At 38.6% G+C, this 24,790-nt stretch overlaps 1 protein-coding gene across 1 annotated transcript in view; it reads right to left on the bottom strand.

Annotated features, from left to right (window-relative positions):
* Positions 1-20,285, bottom strand: part of LOC123594825 (melanoma-associated antigen B18-like) — a 143,207-nt gene extending 122,922 nt beyond the window's left edge. Inside the window, exon 1 of the mRNA XM_045471797.1 lies at positions 20,166-20,285. The gene's annotated coding sequence lies outside the window, so the exon portion shown is untranslated. The remainder of the gene's footprint in view (positions 1-20,165) is intronic.
* Between the last annotated feature and the right edge of the window lie 4,505 nt (positions 20,286-24,790).

Below are 24,790 nucleotides of genomic sequence, written 5' to 3'. Positions count from 1 at the left end.
GTAAACCTGATATATTTCTCCTTGCTTTTTGGTAAGCATGCTTTTAGAATTTATCTGTATCCTTCCATTTTAATCATTTTTATAGAATATATTTATGTCTTGATCTCTGTTCATGATTCCTGGAACATGAAACATGCTGTTTTAAACTACAAATTCAAGTCTCCCTTATTTCAGGATATTTGTCCTCTACTGTATTAGAATTTATTTACATTTCTTTTCTTAAGAATTCCGGGAATGTTGCATGTTGGCTCTGCGGTGTCTTGCTCTTCATATCTGCTGGATTTTCCCTCTTTTATATCTACCCTTTGCAGACATATATTGTGTGATTTTCTCAAGCCTATTTTTCATGTTCTGTATACTAATCACTTACATTGAATCCTCACATTAGTTATTACACCCACCATATGAGGTAGGTACTTATGTAAGATTCATTTATGTAAAATTAAATTAAGGAATTGATAGACCAAATAATTTTCCCTTAGGATATGAATTTAATTAGAGGCACAATCAAAATTCAGAATCAGGTCTGACTCTTAATGTGAAATCTTAAATACTTGAAGTATAAAAATCAGTTTAGTCTAAGTAAATTCTAAAGTCATACTGCCTGATTCAAATTACGATCTTAATATAAAATATATTTTATGATATATAATATATACAAAAATACACTACACTCTAATGGGGGCTCAATCTCATGAACCACAAGATTATGACCTGAGCCAAAATCAAGAGTTGGACGCTCAACCAACTGAGCCACCCAGGCGCCCCACATAGACTACTTTTAATCTGATCCTCACCATAATTTGGTGAAAACTCCAAGGGCTTTGGAGTCTGATGTCCCTGGGTTCAAATCTTGACTCAAACACTTTCGAGCAATGATGGTGGACCAGTCATTTCACCTCACTGAGCCTCAATTATCTTGCCTGTTATAGCAGATGCTGCCTGTAACCTAAGACCTGACTGCTAGTTCATGTGTATGTCATATAGCTTCCCAATGCAAGTACCTATAACTCTGTGCCTGAGGGCTTTCTTGGACCAGAGGAGCATCTCTGACCTGTGTGAGGAGGTGGGTTGCTGATGTCCATGAAAGGAGCCATGAAAAAATGGTAGACATGAGTTGGAGGTTAAGACCTGAATTCCTTACTCCTTAGGTAGAGTAACCATGAGGTGTGTTCAACAAAATCTTACAGTGTTCATACTGAGATTGAGCCTCAGTTCCCTATAATGGTTACCTACTAATTAGCACACATTTTAGTGGCTTCCTTCTCTCCTCCATTTGGGTTCTCTACTCTCCACTTGGTCATTGGGAGCCATCACTTCTCAAAAGTATTTACACTTGAATCCTTATTTCAAGCTCCAATTCTGGAGGAACACACACTAAAATACCTGGTTAACTATGAATAATAATATTAATAATTATAACACATAATTAACTGAGCATTTAAAAGTACATGAGATACCATAATGAGGCCCTTTTTACGCATTGTCATGAGTCAATTGAAGAGCTATTATTATCATCCTAATTTAACAGATGATATATCTGAATCACAGAAAGGAAGCAACTTGTCAAACCACACAGACTTGTACTGAGATGAACCAGAATTCTAATTCCAGAGCCCTGAACTCTTGAGTCATTGCATTATATTTTCAGCTATCACAATGGGAAAATATAAGAGTCTGGGTGTACAAATTAGTGAAAATAAGGCCTTACAAACCGTTCAATGATTTTTTTTTTTGGCTGTAAAAGGAAAGGAGAATGATTTAAGAATTTTTCTGGGGAGAGATGGTGGGGCTAAGATTAGGATTAATTTTCACTTTTGGAAGAACCTGTGAGGGAGGCAAGAGGAAACTAGTTAGAGGCTATTATAATAATTTCAGGAATGGTTAACTTTGCTAGGGAAGTGATAGTGGGAATGGAAAGAAGTAGATGTGTTTTGGTGACATACAGAAGACAGTATTAAGTGTATCTAATGATGTATGGTAAATGCTAATGAGGGGAGAAAGTGGCCTCAGACCTTTCAGGTTTCTGACATTAAGTAACCAGGCAGTAAAAGTTACATTTACTGTTATGCAAGGGAAAGGCAAGAAACCATTTTAGGAGGGGATATAGGTTTATTTAAGAAGTACAGATAAGGGGGACCTGGGTGGCTGAGTCAGTTGAGCAACCCACTCTTGATTTCGGCTCAGGTCATGATCTCAGGGTCATGGGATCTAGCCCTGTGTGGGCTCTGTGCTGGGTGTGGAGCCTGTCTGGGATTCTCTCTCTCTCTCTCTCTCTCTCTCTCTCTCTCTCTCCCCCCCTTCTACCCCTCTTCCCATCCATCTCTCTCTCCCTAAAAAAAAAAAAAAAAGAAGTAGTAGTATAGGTAAACAATCATTTATAATGTGCAGTAAAATACATTATCATGGGTAAATACACTTGGCATCAAACTCAGTCCCAGGACATGATCAGTGAAGGAAGAGATACTTAAGCTCAGAAATGAAAAAATAAAGACATGCTGTCTACAACCATCCCTATCCTATATCTATCTGAACTACATTTATAGCCAAGTGGTTTGTCTGTGGGAAGTTGCTTCTCTCACAGTTTTTAGTATGTCACAATCTGATGTAACTTATTTAAAGTTTAAGGGCACTCACCCACCTAAAAAATCTCTAAATAGCGTTAAACACATAGAGCTTAATAAAATTCAGTGTGACCATCCATCCCCTTCTCCCTCTGCTTCTCCCTTCTCCGTGGACATTATAAATACTAGTTCACATTTCACAGGAAAGTTAAAATACCAGTCAGATACTAACAAGTACAGGGCAAAAGACTCTCAGAAATCTTTAAGCACACTTGAAGTAGAAGTAGAAATCATGAGAAGTATCTGCCAGTCTACTCTTTCTATTGTAAAATGCCAGATCATTTATACTTTATTCCTGGAAATATGATTTGTACATTAGTAGAGATATGGAGTTTTCTCATCGGTCACGTGTATCCCCAGACGTTACTGTCAGGATCTGGATTTTCATACTCTGAGGGAAGTCCTAAATTGTAGAGACCTAGAGAGCATTTCTAGATGTAGGGAAGTAACAGACCCAAATATCTGTTTGGGTCAGGCCCACCATAGCATAAATTTTAGTAATGGGCAAACATAGAAACAACCACTTTTCAAAATTGAACCTCAAAATCCAGTATCAATCAACTCCTAGGCAAACTGTTTCCTATACTAGTATAGAAGATAGAATAATTATCCTCCAAAGATATCCTGATACACAGTATCTGTGAATATGGTACATTAAATGGTAAAAAGGACTTTGAAGATGTGATTAAGGGTCTTAACAGGGGGAGATTATTCCAGGGCTCAATCTATAACTGTAAGCATCCTTCTCTTCGGAGAGAGAAGGTGTAACAATGGAAGCAGAGGTCAGAGAGGAGAGAAGATGCTACACTCCTGGGTTTGAAGAAGGAGAAAAGAGCCACAATTCTGTAAGTGGGACGACTTCAGTAGCTGGATAAGACAAGGAAATGGATTTTCCCCTAAAGTTACAAGATGAAGTATAGGCCTGCCAACATCTTCATTTTAACCCAGTGAAAATGATTTCAGACTTCTGATTTCCAAAACAATAGAATAATAAATCTCTGGTGTGTCAGGCCACTACATTTTTGATATTTGTTATAGTAACAACAGTAAACTAATACAACTAGTAAACAGCACTATCATTTATGACAGACAATACTGTAATTAAATTGTTTTGAAGAGAGAAACAGGGAAGATGATGGTGTAGGAGGGCACTGGACTCACCTCCTCCTGCTGATCGCTTAGATTCCACCCACATCTGCCTAAATAACCCAGAAAACTGCCAGAAGACCGATAGAACGGACTCTCTGGAGCCAAGCATAGACAAGAAGCCCACGGAAGAGGGTAGGAAGGGTGGAGAGGCAGTATGCACTACACAAACTGGCAGGAGGGAGCTGGGGCGGTGGAGGGGCAGCCCACCCGGCAAGGCAGAGCCCCCAAGTCTGGCTTGCAAAAGCGGAGGGGCTGGACTGTGTGAGTTCAGACAGCCAGCGGGACTTAACACCTGGAATGTTATAAGTCAACAGCTCTTCTCGGAGAGCGGGAGGGTGAGGGGACACCGGGAGGGAGAGGTGTTTAGCCCTGGAAGACAGAGCTCAGTTCGGCGGGGAAAAAGGCCCTAGCCAGTGCCATCTCCCTGTCCCATCCCCCAGCCAAAATCCCAAAGGGATCCATTTCCCATCACTGAACTTGCTTGCACCTCACAAACACCCAATGCTGTGCTTCAGTGGATCCACCCCTCCAACGGGTCTGCCTCCCTCCTGGTGCTGCAGGGCCCGTCCCTAGGAGGACCACCGAAGGCAAAGCGAGCTGAGTCTGCCCCTCCCACCCCTGTGCACCTTGCGGATACACCCCGGCTAATATGCCAGATCCCATAGAAGCAGCACCACAAGCCTGGCAGTGTTCAAGTAGCCCAGACAGGGGCCACACCACTCCACAGTGAGTCCTGCCCCTGGGAGAGGGGAAGATAAGGTATACACCAGTCCAACTGTGGCCCTAGCAATGGGCTGGGAGCACACATCGGGTCTGACTGCTGCCCCGCCCACCAACACAAGTTACTCCAGACAGCACAGGGGAAGTGCCCTGCAGTTTGGAGCTACCACAGGGACTACCCAAAATGACGAAATGGAAGAATTCTCCTCAAAAGAAACTCCAGGAAGTAGCAAAAGCTAACAAACTGATCAAATCCTATTTAAGCAATATAACAGAACAACAGTTAGAATAAGAGTCATAAAATTAGTCACTGGGCTTGAAAAAAGCATAGAGGACAGCAGAGAATCTAATGCTACAGAGATCAAGGGACTAAGAAATAGTCATAAGGAACTAAAAAATGCTATAAATGAGGTGCAAAATAAAACGGAGGCAGCCATAGCACAGATTGAAAAGACAGAGGAGAGAATAGGTGAATTAGAAGATAAAACTATGGAAAAAGTGGAAGCTGAGAAAAAGAGAAAAAAATCCAGGAGTATGAGGGGAGAATTAGAGAACTAAGTGATGCAATCAAACACAACAATATCCATATCATAGGAATTCCAGAAGAAGAAGAAGAGAGAGAGAAAGGGGCTGAAGGTGTACTGGAAGAAATCATACCTGAGAACTTCCCTGATTTGGGGAAGGAAAAAGGCATTGAAATCCAAGAGGCACAGAGAACTCCGTTCAGATATAACTTGAATCGATCTTCTGCACGACCTATCGTAGTGAAACTGGCAAAATGCAAGGATAAAGAGAAAATTCTGAAAGCAGCTAGGGATAAACACGCTCTAACTTACAAAGGTAGACACATAAGAGTAGTAGCAGACCTATCTACTGAAACTTGGCAGGCCAGAAAGGAATGGCAGGATATCTTCAATGTGATGAACAGAAAAAAAATATGCAGCCGAGAATCCTTTATCCAGCAAGCCTGTCATTCAGAATAGAAGGAGAGAGAAAGGTTTTCCCCAACAAACAAAAAATGAAGGAATTCATCACCACTAAACCAGCCCTACAAGAGATCCTAAGGGGGATTCTGTGAATGAAATATTGCAAGGACCACAAAGTACCAGAGAATCACTACAACCATGTAACCTACAGACATCACAATGACTCTAAACCCCTATCTTTCCATAACACTGAATGTAAATGGATTAAATGCGCCAACCAAAAGACATAGGGTATCAGAATAGATAAAAAAACAAGACCCATCTATTTGCTGTCTACAAGAGACTCATTTTTAAATTTTTTTTTCAACGTTTATTCATTTTTGGGACAGAGAGAGACAGAGCATGAACGGGGGAGGGGCAGAGAGAGAGGGAGACACAGAATCGGAAGCAGGCTCCAGGCTCTGAGCCATCAGCCCAGAGCCTGATGTGGGGCTCGAACTCACGGACCGCGAGATCGTGACCTGGCTGAAGTCAGACGCCTAACCGACTGCGCCACCCAGGCGCCCCTACAAGAGACTCATTTTAGACCTGAGGACACCTTCACATTGAAAGTGAGGGGATGGAGAACTATTTATCATGCTACTGGAAGTCAAAAGAAAGCTGGAGTAGCCATACTTACATCGGACAAACTAGACTTTAAATTAAAGGCTGTAACAAGTGATGAAGAAGGGCATTATATAATAATTACAGGGTCTATCCATCAGGAATAGATAACAATTATAAATGTCTACGTGCCGAATACGGGAGCCCCCAAATATATAAAACAATTCATCACAAACATAAGCAACCTTATTGATAAGAATATGGTAATTGCAGGAGACTTTAATACCCCACTTAGAACAATGGATACATCATCTAGACACAGGATCAATAAAGAAACAAGGGCCCTGAATGATACATTGGATCAGATGGACTTGACAGATATATTTAGAACTCTGCATCCCAAAGCAACAGAACAGACTTTCTACTCGAGTGCACATGGAACATTCTCCAAGATAGATCACATACTGGGTCACAAAATAGCCCTTCCTAAGTATACAAGAATTGAGATCATACCATGCACACTTTCAGATCACAATGCCATGCAACTTGAAATCGACCACAGGAAAAAGTCTGGAAAACCTCCAAAAGCATGAAGGTTAAAGAACATCCTACTAAAGAATGAATAGGTCAACCAGGCAATTAGAGAAGAAATTAAGAAATATATTGAGGGGCGCCTGGGTGGCGCAGTCGGTTAAGCGTCCGACTTCAGCCAGGTCACGATCTCGCGGTCCGTGAGTTCGAGCCCCGCGTCGGGCTCTGGGCTGATGGCTCAGAGCCTGGAGCCTGTTTCCGATTCTGTGTCTCCCTCTCTCTCTACCCCTCCCCCGTTCATGCTCTGTCTCTCTCTGTCCCAAAAATAAAAATAAACGTTGAAAAAAAAAATTAAAAAAAAAAAAAAGAAATATATTGAAACAAATGAAAATGAAAATATAACAATCCAAATGCTTTGGGATGCAGCGAAGGCAGTCCTGAGAGGAAAATACATTGCAATCCAGGCCTATCTCAACAAACAAGAAAAATCCCAAATACAAAATCTAACAGCACACCTAAAGGAAATAGAAGCAGAACAGCAAAGACACCCCAAACCCAGCAGAAGAAGAGAAATGATATCAGAGCAGAAATAAACAATATAGAATTTAAAAAACTGTAGAGCAGATCAATGAAACCAAGAGTTGTTTTTTAAAAAAAATAAACAAAATTGATAAACCTCTAGCCAGGCTTCTCAAAAAGAAAAGGGAGATGACCCAAATAGATAAAATCATGAATGACAATGGAATTATTACAACCAATCCCTCAGAAATACAAGCAATTATCAGGGAATACTGTGAAAAATTATATGCCAACAAACTGGACAACCTGGAAGAAATGGACAAATTCCTAAGCACCCACACACTTCCAAAACTCAAACAGAAATAAATAGAAAACTTGAACAGACCCATAACCAGCAAAGAAATTGCATCAGTCATCAAAAATCTCCCAACAAATAAGAGTCCAGGACCAGATGGCTTCCCAGGGGAGTTCTACCAGACGTTTAAGGAAGAAATAATACCTATCCTTCTCAAGCTATTCCAAAAAATAGAAAGGGAAGGAAAACTTCCAGAAACATTCTATGAAGCCAGTATTACTTTGATTCCTAAACCAGACAGAGACCCAGTAAAAAAAGAGAACTACAGGCCAATATCCCTGATAAATATGGATGCAAAAATTCTCAACAAGACACTAGCAAATCGAGTTCAACAGCATATAAAAAGAATTATTCACCATGATCAAGTGGGATTCATTCCTGGGCAGAAGGGCTGGTTCAACATTCGCAAATCAATCAGTGTGATACATCACATTAATAAAAGAAAAGAAAAGAACCATATGATCCTGTCAATCAATGCAGAAAAGGCATTTGACAAAATTCAGCAAACTTTCTTAATAAAAACCCTTGAGAAAGTCGGGATAGAAGGAACATACTTAAACATCATCAAAGCCATTTATGAAAAGCCCACAGCTAACATCATCCTCAATGGGGAAAAACTGAGAGCTTTTTCCCTGAGATCAGGAACACGACTGGGACGTCCACTTTCACCGCTGTTGTTTAACATAGTGTTGGAAGTTCTAGCATCAGCAATCAGACAGCAAAAGGAAATCAAAGGCATCAAAATTGGCAAAGATGAAGTCAAGCTTTCACTTTTTCCAGATGACATGGTATTATACATGGAAAACCTGACAGACTCCACCAAAAGTCTTCTAGAACTGATACATGAATTCAGCAAAGTGGCAGGATACAAAATCAATGTACAGAAATCAGTTGCATACTTATACACTAATAATGAAGCAATAGAAAGACAAGTAAAGAAACTGGTCCCATTCACAACTGCACCAAGAAGCATAAAATACCTAGGAATAAACCTAACCAAAGATGTAAAAGATCTGTAGGCTGAAAACTATAGAAAGCTTATGAAAGAAATTGAAGTAGATATAAAGAAATGGAAAAACATTCCATGCTCATGGATTGGAAGAATAAGTATTGTTAAAATGCCAATACCACTCAAAGCAATCTACACATTCAATGCAATCCCAATCAAAATTGCACCAGCATTCTTCTTGAAGCTAGAACAAGCATTAGTAAAATTTGTATGGAACCACAAAAGACCCCGAATAGCCAAAGGAATTTTGAAGAAGACCAAAGCAGGAGGCATCACAATCCCAGACTTTAGCCTCTACCACAAAGTTGTAATTATCAAGACAGCATGGTATTGGCACAAAAACAGACATATAGACTAATGGAATAGAATAGAGACTCCAGAATTGGACCCAAAAAACTATGGCCAACTAATCTTTGACAAAGCAGGAAAGAACATCCAATGGAAAAAAGACAGCGTCTTTAACAAATGGTGCTGGGAGAACTGGACAGCAACATGCAGAAGGTTGAAACTAGACCACTTTCTCACACCATTCACAAAAATAAACTCAAAATGGATGAAGGAGGGGCGCCTGGGTGGCGCAGTCGGTTAAGCGTCCGACTTCAGCCAGGTCACGATCTCGCGGTCCGGGAGTTCGAGCCCCGCGTCGGGCTCTGGGCTGATGGCTCAGAGCCTGGAGCCTGTTTCCGATTCTGTGTCTCCCTCTCTCTCTGCCCCTCCCCCATTCATGCTCTGTCTCTCTCTGTCCCAAAAATAAATAAACATTGAAAAAAAAAATTAAAAAAAAAAAAAAAAATGGATGAAGGACCTGAATGTGAGACAGGAAATCATCAAAACCCTAGAGGAGAAAGCAGGAAAAGACCTCTCTGATCAGTCGTAGCAATTTCTTACTTGACACATCCCCAAAGGCAAGGGAATTAAAAGCAAAAATGAACTACTGGGACCTCATGAAGATAAAAAGCTTCTGCACAGCAAAGGAAACAACCAACAAAACTAAAAGGCAAATGACAGAACTGGAAAAGATATTTGCAAATGACATATCATACAAAGGGCTAGTATCCAAAATCTATAAAGAGCTCACCAAACTCCACACCTGGAAAACAAATAATCCAGTGAAGAAATGGGCAGAAGACATGAATAGACACTTCTCTAAAGAAGACATCCGGATGGCCCACAGGCACATGAAAAGATGCTCAACGTCGCTCCTCATCAGGGAAATACAAATCAAAACCACACTCAGATATCACCTCACGCCAGTCAGAGTGGCCAAAATGAACAAATCAGGAAACTATAGATGCTGGAGAGGAGGTGGAGAAACGGGAACCCTCTTGCACTGTTGGTGGGAATGCAAACTGGTGCGGCCACTCTGGAAAACAGTGTGGAGGTTCCTCAAAAAATTAAAAATAGTTCTACCCTATGACCCAGCAATAGCACTGCTAGCAATTTATCCAAGGGATATAGGAGTGCTGATGCATAGGGGCACTTGTACTCCCATGTTTATAGCAGCACTTTCAACAATAGCCAAATTATGGAAAGAGCCTAAATGTCTGTCAACTGATGAATGGATAAAGAAATTGTGGTTTGTATACACAATGGAATAGTACATGGCAATGAGAAAGAATGAAATATGGCCTTTTGTATGAATGTGGATGAAACTAGAGAGTGTTATACTAAGTGAAATAAGTCATACAGAGAAAGACAGATACCATATTTCACTCTTATGTGGATCCTGAGAAACTTAACCAAAGACCATGGTGGAGGGGAAGGGAAAAAAAGTTAGAGAGGGAGAGAGGAAAACCATAAGAGACTCTTAAAAACTGAGAATAAACTGAGGGTTGATGGGAAGTGGGAGGGAGGGGAAAGTGGTGATGGGCAATGAGTGGGGAACCTGTTGGAATGAGCACTGGGTGTTGTATGGATACCAATTTGACAAATTTCATATTAAAAAATAAATAAACCTATTAAAATTCAGAATTGTTTTGAAGAAACCTATTATATCTGCATTGATATATCCTATCTTTGGAATGCAGTCAACCATATATTAACAATAACCATTAATTCCCATAGTTTTTTTTTTAAGTTTTCAATTTATTTTCTGCATGAAGGAACTAAATCATGTCATAGTAATAAAACACCCAGTAAAGTTACAGAAGAGTACCTGCCAGACTTAGAGCTGTGATATCCAATCTGGTAGCCACATGTGGCTATGTCCGCTCAAATTTAAGCTAATTAAAGCTAAATAAAATTTAAACTTCAATTTCCCAGTTGCATTAGCCACATCTTAGGGGCTCAGTAGCTATGGGTGCATAATGGCTACCATACTGGGAGATGTGGATGACAGAATATTTCCATCCTTGTGTTGCTTTTGAACATCTTTTTTCTTTTTTAATTTGACCATAAATTTTCACACAAGTCCCCTTTTCCACAATGGACACTGAAATCTTAAAATTGAGAACATATTTATACTGCTTATAATTTCATTGTTTTTCACTTAGAAAAGCCTAAAGAAAAACACTAGAGCATAAATGATAATGACTTTTTGCCTCAGCAAAAGAATAAATTATTATCTGGAAAATCAGAAGAGAACAGGAACACACAACCAACACTAAAGAGGGGCAAAGCACATTTAAAAAATTCAAAAGAGAAGCAACCACAACAAAAATCCAGCAAGAAAGAAACAAAATCCTAGACTGGAACCAGTCATTGTAAATTAAACAAGAATAAATGTGCATGCACACACCCATACAAATACACACTGGCACAGACTTCCTTCCTACCTTGAGGAAGAGGAATTGGGATCATTAGCACATTAACCACCACAATCTGGAGGCCCCTGGATGGCTCAGTCAGTGAATTGTCTGGCTCTTGATTTCAGTTCATGATCTTCTGGTTCATGAGATCGAGCCCAACATCGGGCTCTGCCCTGACAGCATGGAGCCTGCTTGGGATTCTCTCTCCCTCTCTCTGTCCCTCCCCTGTTCATGTTCTCTTTCTCTCAAAATAACCATGAAAAAATGCTTTAAAAAATATAATTTGTACTGCAAAGAGAAATCATTAATTCAGCTTGCTCTGGTTGATAGAAAAATCTACCTTTAATTAAATAACCAAGCAAAATCAGGATCTTCTCACAGTATAAAAGAATAAATACTAGTTCTGGGAATTATGCTCCAATACCTTCAATGTTATACCCATGCTAGTATTTTCACACACAGGACTGATATGGAAATGACATATAGAGGACTCCCCTCATAACGAGGGGAAAGTGGGCAGAATTAATACTTGACTTGCAGCTACAACTTGTTGCAGCACAGTAACAGTGATATTAAGTAAGAGTATGAATAGCAAATATATGGAAACCTTATTTCTAAAAGTTTGCAGAGAAATATAGGAGGCATACAAAAATGCCTCAGGATGTCAGGAAAGTTGAATGATGCTAGGAAGACGGAACACAACTACCTGTATTGATGACTGTAATGTCTTAAGAAGGAAACGGAGTTGCAAACTTGAGGGAAAGGAAGGATCAAGTTCTGCTGATGCAGGGAAGGGAGAGAAATTCTGTAAGGGCAAAGACGCTAACTTGTAATAACTAGGATGCAAGTGCTCAGAAGGACAGTGAAAGACATAATACGGAAGCAGCCTGTTAGGTGTACTACACAGCTTAACTCCGAAGGTCTTCTGGACAAGCTGCAAACAACCAAACTGTCTCCTCTGATGACCCATCAATAGGACAGAATAGCCCCAACCAGTGCAGGCTGCCTGGCAACCAACAAATGACTCAAGAAGAGGAAAACGAAGTTTATTTCCAAAAGTGTACAGTTTTTTCTTCTCTCCTCTTTCTCATATTTACATCCTACTTGTGCCTTCCACAGATGAAATCAATGTGTGCAGTAGTTTCCCTTGTATAGAGGGAAAATACTGCACTAAGAATTCCCTATGTGTTTGAGTTGTTGTGGGACAGGAAGACGAGGGGAGATGGAAAGTTTAGAGAAGAGCTTTGGCTGAGCAAGCCTGGGTTAAACTTAAGCAGTACACACTCCAGGTCCCTGAAGGAGATGTTGATAATCCTCTTTAGTCACAGAGCCTCCTAAAATAGGTCTTTAGCTGTTCAATTTCCTATTAAACTCAAAATGAGCAGAGTTTATGTGGAAGTAGGAACTGTAGAACATCATTACCCTGAAAGGATAAAATCAGGATTTACCTGCACATGGAAACAATTCCCCACTGCTTTTTAAAAAATAAACGTTTTATTTTAGAACAATTTTCAAGGGATCAGAAATTTCAGATTTCTCATACACCACACATCTGGTCTCTATTATATCTTACATGACATTAGCATGGTGGATTTGTTACAATTAACCAGCAGTGATATATTGTTATTAAAAACAAAAGTCCTTTAATCCTTAGATTTCCTTCATTTTTATCTCACTTTTTTTTTGTTGTTGTTCCAGGATACCACATTACCTGTAGCTATAATATCTCTTTAGGCTCTTCTTGGCTATGATTATTTCTGAGACATTTCTCATTTTTTATTATCCTGACTGTTGCAAGATTATTGGTCAGGTATTTCAGCCAATTGGGATGTGTGTGATATGTTTCTCATGATTAGATTGGAGTTACGTGTTTGGAGCAGGGAGAAAGATAATAAAGATAATATGTCATTTTCTTCACATCAGCATGACTTCGTGACTTATCATCATTGATGTTAACCTTGACTACCTGGTTGAGGTAGTGTTGTTTAGGTTTCCCCACTGGATAGTTCTTCTTTTCCTCCCCTTTCCAAATCGTACTTAATTTTTGGAAGGAACACACTATGCCCAGCCCACACCAAAGGAGTAAAAAAGTGATGTTCCATCTCCTGGAGGACAGAGTATCTAAGTAAAGCTTTCAGTGCATCCCACAAATGGTGGTAAGGTGAATTTTAATTTGGTTCAAAACATGTTTAAATTTTTCTTGATACATCTTCTTTGAGCCATGTGTTATTTAGAAATGTGTTGCTTAATTTCCAAATAATTGGAGATTTTCCAGCAATCTACTGTTACAGAATTCTATTTTAATTACACTATGGTCTAAGCACATACTTTATGTAATTCCTATTCTTTTAAATTTCTTAACGGGAGTTTTAAGACCCAAGAACGTGGTTCATCTTAGTAAATATCCCAAGTGAGCATAAGAAAAATGTGTATTCCAGGGCGCCTGGGTGGCACAGTCGGTTAAGCGTCCGACTTCAGCCAGGTCACGATCTCGCGGTCCGTGAGTTTGAGCCCCGCGTCAGGCTCTGGGCTGGTGGCTCAGAGCCTGGAGCCTGTTTCCGATTCTGTGTCTCCCTCTCTCTCTGCCCCTCCCCCATTCATGCTTTGTCTCTCTCTGTCTCAAAAATAAATAAACGTTGAAAAAAAAAAAAAGAAAAATGTGTATTCTGCCATCATTAGATGGAGTAGCTTATAAATATCAGATTAAGTAGATTGTTAGTGATATTCAGGTAAACTATATTTCTACTAATTTTCTGTGTACTTGAACTTCAATTATTGAGAGAAGGATGTTGGAACTTCCAACGATAATAGTGGATTTTTTCCACTTTTAGTTCTCTCAGTTTTTATTTCACATATTTTTTTGCATTCTCCTCTTAGGTACATTCATATTTCAGACTGTTAGGTCTTCTTTGAGAATTGACCCCTTTCTCATTATATAATGCTCCTCTTTATCTCTGATCATTTTTCTTGGCCTGAAGTTTACTTTATCTGAAATTAATATAATGCTCCAGCTTTCTTTTGTTAAGTGCTAGAATGGTATATAATTTTCCATTCCTTTAACTTATCTCAATCTCTCTCTATATTTTTAAGCTTTTTTGTTTGTTTGTTTGTTTATTCATTTGGAGAGAGAGAGAGAGGGAGAGAGTGTGTGTGTGTGTGTGTGTGTGTGTGTGTGTGATGGGCAGAGAGAGAGTGGGAGAGAGAACCTCAAGAAGGCTCTGCACTGTCAGCAAGGAGTCTGATGCAGGGTTGGAACTCATCAACCATGAGATCATGACCCAAGCCAAAATCAAGAGTTGGATGCTTAAATGAATGAGCCACCCAGGTGCCAGAGAATCTTTTTATTTTAAGTAAAATATTTGTAGACAACATACAGTTGGATCTTTTTTTTATCCACTCTGAGAATATGTTTTTTAATTGTCATACTGAGTAATATTTTAAGTGATTACTAATAGAGTTGGATTAATTTCTACCATGTTTGTAACTTTTACATTCATTGCATCTTTTTTGTTTCTTTCACACCCCATCCCCCAACCCCCTGCTTTTTTCCCCTGCCTTGTCTGGTTTTAAATGAGTCTTTTACATAATCTCATTTTATCTCCTCTCTTAGTATACACACATTATACTTCTTTTAAAGTTTTTTTTTTTTTTTTAGTAGCTGTGCTAGGACTTCCAATATATATTTTAAACTTAAGTCTACTTTCTTTCTACTTTTTTAAAGTATAAAACTATACTGCTATATGTATACTGTCTTATAACAGAATATCCCAATATCTTCCCTCCTGTTTCTTAAGACATTTCTGTAGTTCACTTCACTTATCCAAATGCTGTAATCGCCCAGTGTACCCTAACTAGTTTTACTCTAAACAGCATTTCTTGTAGGGATGGTCTAGTGGCAATATATTCTCCAGTTTTTTTTTTATGTCAGAAAATGGCTTTATTGCTCCACTTTTGAATAATAATTTTGCCAGATATAAAATTCTAAGTTTCAATTTTTTTGAACCCTGTGGCTTCATGTACGATTTTCTCTTTGTTTTTGATTTCCTCAAGTGTGAATATGATATGACAAGGTGCAGGGTATTTTTTTGAGGGGAAAGTTGTTGTCTATTATTAATTTCGAAATTTCTCAGCTGTTTAACTTCAAAAACTTGTGCTTCTCTTTTTTCTGGTATTAAAATTATGCATGTTACACCATGAGAAATTACCTTATAGTGCCTGGATATTCTCTTTTTTAAAATTATTTTTTCTCTTTGCATTTTAGTTTGGCAAGTTACTACTGAATTATCCTTAAGATCATGGATTCTTTCCTTATGCATGTCCAAATTGAGTATGTGCAAGGTGGTAAATCCAGGGTTATGGAAGGGGATGTTGTTTGCTAGGGTTAAGAAAGCAGGAAACGGAACCTAGAAATAAAGGTAGTAAAATGCTATTGTTATTGTGTATAGGTTTGACATAATTACCTTCAACTGGGGATGAACAGTTATTTACACAGAAAGTATGAACTTCCATAATTTAGTATATAAATTGCATGGTATTATATGTGACATATTCTATAAAGATATGCAATTCTTAGATGACTTCATTGATTCATCCCTCTACCATTCATTTAATAATCATTTCTTTTTTTTAAATTTTTTAAATGTTTATTTATTTTTGAGAGAGACAGAGTGTGAGCTGCAGAGAGGGCGGGGGGTGACACAGAATCTGAAGCAGGCTCCAGGTTCTGAGCTGTCAGCACAGAGCCTAAAGTGGGGCTCAAACCCACGAACCACAAGACCATGATCTGAGCCGAATTCGGATGCTTAACTGACTGAACCACCAAGACATCCCTGTTTTTGCCAAGGGCTTATTGTATGTCAGGTACTACTCTAGATACCAGAGATATAGCTGTGAATAAATGTTATTTTAGCTTTTATAGTGCTTACATTGCCATGGAAATAAATATTTTCAGTTTTTAATTAGTCATATGAAGACAGAAAGAATAGAACATGGTAGAGATATGTTCAGGAAAGGACTCTCTGAAGATATGACATTTGAACAGAAACTTCGGGAAGGAGGAGGAGCGAGTCATGTGCAGAATGACGGAAAAATACTTCAAGAAGAGGGAGTATCAAGTGTTATAACTCCCAGTTGGATTTAGCTTGGCATGAATGATAGAGAAGCAATGACAAGTGAGCAAGAAGGCAACTGTGGCTTAAGTGGAGCGAGCAAAGGAGTGAGCTGATTATATTAAAGGGTTTTCTATCCAATTCCACCATCAGGGAAAGGGGGTTCCCTCCACACCAATTCTCCAGACACCAGCTAGGTGTCCTAGAATTAAAACTCAATTCTGACAATGACTACCTGAAAAGAGCATCAGACCCTACATTTTATGGGTTCAGTCCTATAAAATGGTCTCTCCCCTCTACTTCAGACACCAATCATAAACAGATTACCACCTGTGCTTCTGACCAACTGGCTATAGATTGGAGGTTTCAATGACCCCCCTTTCCTTGCATTTCAGATGCCAGTCCTAAGTCCAGGTTGTCACCTGTGCTTCTGAATGATTGGCTATATAAGTTAGAGGTTCGCATGACCCCTTCCTTGGTCCAAGTGATTTGCTAGAGCAGCTGACAGAACACAGAGAAACATTTTACTTAATAGATCACTAGTTTATAATAAAAGGATATAACTCAGGAACAGCCAGATAGAAGAGACACATAAAGCAAAATATGGGGAAAAGGCAAGGAGCCTCGACGTTACACAGTGCACAACTCTCCTGAAATCTCCACATACTCACCAAACCAGAAGATCTCTGAACACTGTCCTTTTGGGTTTTTGTGGAAGCTTCATGATAAAGACGTGACTGATTAAATCTTGGCCATTGGCAAGTAAACTCAATCTGCAGACCCTCTCACTTCCCTGGGCTGAAAGTTCCAACCCTTTAATCACATGGTTGGCTCTCCCGGCAACCTGCCCCTATTAGATGCTGGTCCAAAAGTCACCTCATTAGCACAACCAAAGACACCTTCGTGGTTCTCCTCACAGGAAATTCCAAAAGGTTTAGGAGTGCTGTGCCAAAAACAGAGACAAAGATCAATTACGTATTTCTTATTATAAAATACAGTATCATAGGTCAAAGAAGTGAGGTTCAAAAATGAGGCAGGAGATGCATCTTGGTAGGTCAAGGTAAGCAGTTTTAATTGTATTGTGAGTGCGTGAAAACAATTATAAGGTTTTGATCAGAAAAAAGACATGATCAGCTGTTAATTTAAAAGATCATTCTTGGGGACACCTGGGTGGCTCAGTCAGCTGAGCATGCAACTCCAGCTCAGGTCATGATCTCGCGGTTTGTGAGTTTGAGCCCCACATTGGGCTCTGTGCTGACAGCTCAGAGCCTGGAGCCTCCTCCAGATTCTGTGTCTCCCTCTCTCTCTGCCCCTCCCCTGATCACACTCTGTCTCTCCCTCTCTCTCAAAAATAAATAAACATTAAAAAAAATTTAAAAGATCATTCTTATTGCTATATGGAGAATAATATCCATGGCAAAGACTGGACCAAGGGAGATTAAATAGGGGGCTAGGACAATACTTCCTGTGGGAGTTGATGATGGCTTGAATAAAGTGTTAGCATTAGAGGTGTCTTTGTAAGAAGTAATCAGACTCAAGAAATATTTTAAATATAAAACCCATAGAATTTAATGATGAATTTGTACTCAAAGGTTATGTAAACAGAGTATTTTAGTAACTGGCTTGCTACTGAACACAGTACTAATGATATTCCATTCCATTCCACTCCAAGCCCAATGTGGGGCTTGAACTCAAGACCTTGAGGTCAAGAGTCACATTCTCTAGGGGCACCTGGGTGACTCGGTTGGGCGTCCAACTTCATCTCAGGTCATGATCTGGCGGTCCATGAGTTCCAGCCCCACGTCGAGTTCTGTCCTCAGAGCCTGGAGCTTGCTTTGGATTCTGTGTCTCTGTCTCTCTGCCCCTCCCTTGCTCACACTCTGTCTTGTTCTCTCAAAAATAAATAAATGTTAAATTTTTTTTAAAGAGAGTTACATGCTCTAATGACTGAGCTAGCCAGGCACCCCTCTAGTTTATTGATATCTATTTCAAGTAGGCCTTGCAGGGAGTAAGATATACTACCTCTTATGCCTCTTTGGCATAAGGATTATTTTAGACTGATTACTTTTACGAAATATCAGATAATGGAAAAGCTCTGAAAACTGAGAAGTTAACCTTCTGTAAGCGAAATTTGTATTTATAAACGAAATCAATTATAAGGCTATCTCTTTCTCTGTAATAGGAAGAAAAGGATGAGTCTAAATCTCTAGAAACTGTTATCAATGAATAGGCAAGGATTTAGGCCGATTCCTGGGGTATTTACCATGAGTGGATAGTTATCTGTCTGTATTCATGGGACAAGGCAAACCTAGGGTCCTCCTACTGCTCTGCCATATTCCTCATTCACTACTTAGAAGGCAAGAATTTAAATCTGCTTAACAACCTTTCCCTGCTTTCCCTGGTAACCTCCCATAACTGACCCCCTTATACATCTTTTGTCTTTAAGTGAAGATGACATTTAAGGTGGGCACTTGGGCCATTTCAGGGACTAACTCAGTTTTCATGGGTTCTCCCACATATATAGGAGGTATACGTGTTATTGAACTTCTATTTCTCTTTCTCCTGTTAATCTGCCTTTTATTATATGGGCACCTCAGCCAAAAACCTATAAAGGAAGAAGGAAAATTATTTTTCCTCCCCCATATCTTATGCTCTAAGTATGAGAAGGATAATTATGTTTATCAAGAATAGAGTTTTAGGTCTTATTTAAAATTTTTCATTGATTTATCAGATAGTTGCTGAATATCTACTGTAAACCAGATGCCATCTTAGAGAAAAGGGATCCATCAGTGAACAAAACTTTAAAAAATTGTTACCTACATGAAGTTTTCATCTTAATGAGGTTAGACAATAAAGATAATTAGTTATATAGTATGTTAAAAGATGATATGTACTATCGATAAAATAGGAAGGTGGTGCTTCTCAAACTGTAAAGTGCATATTAATCAACTGGGACCTTTTAAACATGGATTCTGATTTTAGGAGGTCTATGTAGGGGCCTCAGTTTGGGTATTTTTAAAAAGCCCTTAAGTTATTCTACCTGGCATTACTCTTTATCAAAGGGGAACTAGGAATCTTTAGAACAGACTAGGATGAAAAGTCAGTAAAGTGAAATAATACTCTAAGAGAACAATGAAATAATAAAAATAAGGAAAGCTGAGGAGAAGACAAGAAAGGAAAAAGCAAAATTAAAACTCACATTAGAAAGTACAGACTACAGAGCCCCTGGGTGGCTCAGTCAGTTAAGCTTCTGATTCTTGGTTTCAGCTCAGATCATAATCTCACAGTTCGTGGGTCTGAGCATTGCTTTGGGCTCCACGCTGATGGTGTGGAACCTTCTTGGGCTTCTCTCTCTCTGCCCCTCCCCAGCTATCTCTCTCAAAATAAACAAAGCAATTAAAAAAAAGAAGAAAGTGCAAATTAGGATTGATGTAGAGGATGAAGCATAGATGTTCTCCCAAAAAGTCAGAAAAAAAGAATGATGCAAAAAAGAAAAAAAAAAGAGATGGCTGATATGAAGACTGGAGTGTAAAGCAGTAATCTACAAATAACTGGAATATCTAAAAAAGAAATGAAGACAAATGAAACAAAGGCAATGACCTTGGTTGAAATCCTCAATGGTTTTCCATTGCTCTCAGGTGGAGAGGACAATGCTTATCATTGTTACCACTGCAAATGCAGCCAGTTCAAAAATGCAGGAGAGCTCTATCTTGGCCAGAGTACCATACACCAGTTATCAATCCCAAAGGTGCAGACCACCATGCCATCCCAGGGGATTACTGTAAACACTTCTGCCCACTGCATCTTGGTATGAGAATTGCCAAAAAAAAAAAAAAACATTGCCGTCAAGAACTGGATGGACTACCTTACTTACACAGAGAAGGAGACAGCAAAGTCAGCTTCGATGGTGGGCGTCAGTCCCCTATGGTCAGTAGGTTTCTCCTCGTGGCCAGATGCAGGGCATTTTGCCTACGCACAGACTTCCGATGCCAGAGTGGAGGGAACCCTGTCCCTTCCTCTCAGAGGGCAGATATAACAGTGGGATTGGCTAGGTGCCATATGACGCACACACTTTCATCAGAGACAAAAAAGTACTCATTGAGTCTGAAACAAGGAAAAATATTCCCACACAAGGTGATAAGCTGGGCACAAGCTGTGTGGACTCTATCTCTTAGTAAGGGAATGTTCCAGACCCAAGGCTTATCCTTAAGCAGCTAAGTGGGGGTGGAAAGACTATATGCAGGAGACTGCCTTTCCCAATGGTTTAAACATTGGAAAAGAGACACTATATTTTCATTATGTACTTAGAATATTTATGAGAAACAAATGAAAAATGCTTAAAAAGTTAGCAAATGAAATATGGCTACTGGCTATGAAATTAATATAGAACCAATAATTCTAATCCATGCAACAGAGATCATTCAAAAATATAACTGAAAACATTAATTTTTACTTTTATTTTTTATTTTTTAAATAATTTGTTGTCAAGTTAACTAACATAGAGTGTAGTCTTGGCTTCAGGAATAGAGCCCTGTGATTCATCACTTACATACAACACCCATTGCTCATCCCAACAAGTGCCCTCCTCAATGCCCATAACCCATTTTTCCCACCACCCCCCCCACCCTCCACCCCCACCAACCCTTAGTTTGCTCTCTGTATTTAAAAGTCTCTTAGAGTTTGCCTCCCTCTCTGTAACTTATTTTGCAGTCTCTTCCCCTATGGTCTTCTGTTAAATTTCTCAAATTCCATGTGAGTGAAAACATACATCTGTCCTTCTCTGACTTAACTTAGCATAATACCCTCCAGTTCCATCTACTTTGTTGCAAATGGCAAGATTCCATTCTTTTTCATCGCTGAGTAGTATTCCATGGCATATGTATATATACCACTTTTTCTTTATCCATTCATCACCTGATGGACATTTGGGCTCTTTCTATACTTTGGTTATTGCTGATAGCGCTGCTATAAACATTGGGGTACATGTGCCCCTATGAATCAGCTCTCCTATATCCTTTGGATAAACTCCTAGTAGTGCAATTGCCGGGTCATAGGATAATTCATTTTTTAACTGAGGAACCTATACACTGTTTTCCAGAGTGCCTGCAACACTTTGCATTCCCACCAACACTGCAAAAGGGTTCCCATTTCTCCATATCCTTGCCAACATCTGTTGTTGCCTGAGTTGTTAATTTTAGCTACTCTGCCCCATGTGAGGTGGTATCTCAATGTAGTTTTGATTTGTATTTCCCTGATGATGAGTGATGTTGAGCATCTTTTCATGTGTCTGTTGGCCATCTGGATGTCTTCTTTGGACAAGTGTCTATTCATGTCTTCTACCCATTTCTTCACTGGATTAGTTGTTTTTCTGGTGTTGAGTTTGGCAAGTTCTTTATAGATTTTAGATACTAATCCTTTATCAGATATGTCATTTGCAAAATCTTCTCCCATTCCTAATGGTGCCTTTTAGTTTTGTTGACTGTTTTCTTTGCTGGGCAGAAGGTTTTTATCTTGATGAGGTCTCAATAGTTCATGTTTGCTTTTATGTCCCTTGCCCTCAGAGACATGTCCAGTAAGAAGTTGCTGCAGCCAAGCCCAAAGAGGTTGCTGTGTGTTTTCTCCTCTAGGATTTTGATGGTTTCTTGCCTCACATTTAGGTCTTTCATCTATTTGGAATTTTAAAAATATTAATTTTTAAATAGTAATCCATTGGTGGTAATGGTGACAATCCATTGGTGGTGATGGTTGTATGTACTTAATACCACTGAACTGTACATTTAAAAAATGGATAACATTCTAAGTTTTATGTTGTATGCATTTTACCATAATAAAAAATGCAATTTAAAAACAAACAGCAATCTTTAAGGTAATATCTCAAGAAAAACATTTATCAAGAAAAGTACAACACGTATAAAAAAAACGAAACTTCTATTCAAAGGTATAAAAAAATCTTTGGTGAACCAATAGAAATACAGAGTTCCTATAAATACAAATCTAAATAGCAAATATTTCTATTCTCCTTAGTTAAAATATAAATACATATAAAATTAAATATTAAATATAAATTAATAATTAAATTAAATAAATAAAATTAAATTAAATTAAATTAAATTAAATAAAAATTAAATATTAAATATAAAATTAAAACAACCCGATGATTTGTTAAGTAAACAAAATGATACAAAGCTATTCTAGAAAATATATCATTCAAGAATGTGCTGCATGGGGCGCCTGGGTGGCTCAGTCGGTTAAGCGTCCAACTTCGGCTCAGGTCACGATCTCGCGGTCCGTGAGTTCAAGCCCTGTGTCGGGCTCTGTGCTGACTGCTCAGAGCCTGGAGCCTGTTTCGGATTCTGCGTCTCCCTCTCTCTCTCTGACCCTCCCCCGTTCATGCTCTGTCTCTGTCTCAAAAATAAATAAATGTTAAAAAAATAAATAAAAAAAAAAGAATGTGCTGCAGATATCTGAAAAATATGAATAATAAAGTAAAAAATGATTTTATAAGTTTAGAGGCAGATAGGTGTACAGAAGAGGAAATCAAGTCCAGAATGACATACACCTGAAGACTTTCTTTGCAGTCCAACCTCAAGTTTCTCTTTCAATAGCGGGATTCATCTGCTATACATGTAATTTAATATATGTTCTGGGTTTTGTTCCATCCATCTCACTTTATGTTTATCCATTATTTTTTTTCTTTATTTTTTCTTAGTTTTTTGCTGGATTGGCTACACTACTATTAATTCCAGTTCTTTCCTTTGTTAATTGGACCTTATACTGGCTCTTATCATTCTACTAGTATGTCTTCTGTGCCCAGAATCAAACATATAGTTATCTTAAAATATACCAAAAGAAAATGCTGACCATGCTTCTTGAGTTTACTCCTTCCTCCAGTACAATGAAACATTTTGAACATTTTTAATTCTTTCAATGCTTCATACTCTTAGGACCTACTTAGAATGCTTTCAGTTAATTTCTTTGCAGTTCCACCCACTCTTAGGTTTTGATGAGATAGGTTAGTACTTTTGATACCTTACTATGATTAGTCTCTTCCTTGCAGCATTTTTCTTTGCCAAGAATCATTACTACTAAGTGTCATCACTTAGTATTTGTATTTCAAATCTTCATTCCAAATATCAGAATCCAATTACATACAAATATGGCTAGGTCATAGGTTCTTTCTTTTAATGTTTTTAATGTTTATTTTTGAGAGACAGAGAGAGACAGAACGTGAGTGGGGGAAGGGAAGAGAGAGGGAGACACAGAATCTGAAGCAGGCTGAGCTGTCAGCAGAGAGCCTGACACAGGGCTTGAAACCATGAGGTGTGAGATCATAACCTGAGCCAAAGTCAGATGCCTAACTGAGTGAGCCACCTAGACACCCCTCTGGTTTTTTATTATTTACTGTTTCCTCTCCTATTTCTCACTCCCTGTTTTGAAGGTTCTGTTCCATTTGTTGTTTGGTTAGAATAATCTTTCTAGTAGCTTCCTGAGATAAGGTAGATGGGTAATATGTTCCATTATTTTCTGTATAACCACAAATGTCCATTGCTCACCCTGGAAAGTGAATTACATCATAGCTAGGTATAAATTTTTCTGTGTTACAATCATTTTTTCTCCACATCCTACACATACTATTTTTCCCTATCTGAAGCTTCCAGATTGCTTATGAAAAATTTCATTGACAGTCTAATCCTTTTTCAAGTAACTTGTCTTTCTCTCTAAAAACTTGTACATTTTATTTTCTTTGCATTGAATTTAGGAATTTTATCTAAATGCCTATCTTTTCCATCAATTCTCCAAAAGAGTTAATGAGCCCTTTGAATCTGCAAGCATCTTTTTTCAAACCAAGGAAATCTTCTTTGATATTGTTCTTCTATTCCTTTTAATTTTTCTGCAGATCATATATAGGCATATTTTGTCTTGTTTTCTTCACTTAATTTCTCAGGTCAATAGGTTCTCAGAGGTGGCTATTCTCTTCATTAACTTATCTACTGCATTTTAAAATTAAGAAAAGTACATTCATATTCTTTTTTAGTTCCAGAAATGTTTTGCATTGGAATGCTACAAGTGAGTTTCCTCAACAACTATTATGAGTTTCATGCAGGAGATGTCATCTCTCTTGTCAGCCGCTCTACTTCAGGAGAAGTCACCTTACAGGTGCCCTGCTTTTTCTTCCAATTTGGTTGCTGGATTCAATTAAGCCCATTGCTATTTACTTTTGCCTGCAGAATGCTTTGTTCATCCTATGTTATCACATCAAGCTGTTGAGCAAATATAGTTGTCAGATGGAATGCAAATTTCAAAACTAATTTTGATGATATTAACAATGTAGTTTCAAATAATCCGTTGTATAAATACCTAGCAAAAAGTGGATGCAACAAGAAATGGATGTGAAAGACTATTGTAATTTGTGTTTTATATAGGCCCAACCCAAAAGAAGCCATTCAACCTTGACTTGGATAGTTAGAGAAATATATTCAAGTATATTATTTTAAAAAT

Source organism: Leopardus geoffroyi, chromosome X, assembly GCF_018350155.1.
Source record: "Leopardus geoffroyi isolate Oge1 chromosome X, O.geoffroyi_Oge1_pat1.0, whole genome shotgun sequence".
Lineage (NCBI taxonomy): Eukaryota > Metazoa > Chordata > Mammalia > Carnivora > Felidae > Leopardus > Leopardus geoffroyi.
Note: the sequence above shows the minus strand (reverse complement) of the source record. Positions and strands in the feature narration are given on the sequence as shown.